Here is a 2,200-nt window from a genome sequence, read left to right on the forward strand (position 1 = left end):
GAAGATGATCAGATCAAGAGGCATCATTTAAGGTAAGTCCTTAAATGAGAACTATGAGGTGAGTGATTTTCACTCAACATCATAGTTCGAGCCGACGTGTGACAATGAAACTGTCACACCTCGGTTCAATAGATCGGGAAGTGAGGGAACACATACCGCCGCTCGCTCACTTCTCAATCATGTCCCTGCAGAGAGCTGTGACTGTCACTCACGGCTCCCTGCAGGGATTACCCCTCTCCGATTTGCCAGCGCTGACTGGCGGAACGGATGGGGAGGGGGTGGGCACAGCTGGCTCTGCCTCTAGATAGGCAGAGCCAGCTGTCACTCACGCAGCTGGGTGGATCACAACAGTAATGTCGGGATCCGTCCCCGACATATCACGAGCTGTAGCTCGTGATATACTGAGCTTTGGGTCACGGGATGATGCTAGTTTATGTCCTCCTGTGACCCTGAGGAGAACTATGGGGAAAAACACTTACCCCATAGTTCTCCTTTCAAGCAGCATGTGGGAATTGTGACTTTTTAATGTCACTTTAAGTTAATGGGCTGCATTCATGAAGCTTACATTTACAGGCATGCTGAATGGCTAGGTGTGAAGGAAGTCTAAGTGTTATATGTATTATTAAATGGTATATCTTTACAGTAGATATCAGACTGAGGGTGGGAGGCCTGTCAGACTCTTATGACCACTGAGAGGTGAAGTGAATTGATTGTCTGGTTACAATGGCACCTGGAAGTGGGTGGGATAAGTTAGGCAGCAAATGAACATCTTGCCCCTGAAGTTGATGTTTTGGAAGCAGAAAAAACGAAATAGTATTCCCTGATAGCAGTGGTCTCTTTGAGCAAGATAATGCACTCTGACACACTACAAAAATGGTTCCAAGAAAGGTTCGAGGAACACAATGAGATCAAAGTTTTAACTTGACCTCCAAATTCTCTAGATCTCTATCCAACTGAGCATCTGCAGGATGTGTTGGAAAAACAAGTCCAATCTATGGAGGCCCCACCTCGCAACTTACAAGACTTAAAGGTTCTGCTACTGACGTCTTGGTGGCAGATACTACAGCATACCTTCAGAGGTCTTCAAGGAGTCCATGCCTCGATGGCACTCGATATTGGGTTGGTGGTCATAATATTATGAGTGATCAGTATACAGTATATTATTTTGCTCTGTATATACCTTGTGATATATTCCAATAGCGATGTTCAATTTGGTTTGGTATATGGGTCCTCTGTCAGTCCTATAACATGCTTGCAGACACTTCCTGAAACTGTGGCATATGGCTGCTTCATGGATTTGTGCTGCCATTGCTGAAAGCAGTATCATTCCATCGAAGAGTTAAAACCCAGGAGTGCATGTGGCTAAAGACTTTTATTATGACTGAACATACCAAAAAATATCTATGTCATTAGTTGAAGGTGTGAACTGATATAAGAGGAAGTGTGCTGTCAGTAACAGCAGCTCTGAGAAAAGGTTTTGGTTTGCTTTTGGTTACCTTTAGTACATACGTTGGACACCCCGGTCCGCACATTTGAGAAGCAGCACACCTAGCGTTCCCAGCCCCCTCCAGCCCCTCCTAGAGCGCTTATTCCTGGACTTTTTTTTTTCTCCGCTTTCACATTCTGAGAAAAGGGACGTGGCCCTTGAAACGCATCAGAAGCACTCACACCCATGCTCTGTGAGAGTTGGCAGTTTGTGGAGTTATAGCTTTGGAGGGATCCCAGTGATTGTTTTGGAGCTTGTATTATTTAGTATAGGACAGCATCACCTTTCTGTATCAGTGGATCTGAAATTTACATATTGATCATAATTATGAATGGTTTTATATGGTACATTTAATAAATATTTTAAGCGATCTTCACTATTCCAGTGCATTGTGGGTGTTTTCTTGTACTACCGACCCCTATTCCTGGTATGCTGGGGAGGCAGAATAATAAGCACAAGTAATCCATTTTACAAAGGTGCACAGCTGTGACTATGGAGGAGCTCATATTGGCAAGACTGATGCTTGGGGTTCCATCTAATTCAGAAGCAGGAACTTTAGAAAGGTCAAGCTCTTCAGCAGAAATAAAGAGAATACCACAGTTTCTTTCTTTTTTGTAGCAGATATGTGTGAATCCATTGATGTAATATCAAGTCAGTTTTTTTTCACATATAAGCTTTCAATTTTCCGTATCTCAATGGAATTTCAGAATTCTG

Source organism: Nanorana parkeri, unplaced genomic scaffold, assembly GCF_000935625.1.
Source record: "Nanorana parkeri isolate BGI_ZX_2015 unplaced genomic scaffold, ASM93562v1 scaffold96, whole genome shotgun sequence".
NCBI lineage: Eukaryota > Metazoa > Chordata > Amphibia > Anura > Dicroglossidae > Nanorana > Nanorana parkeri.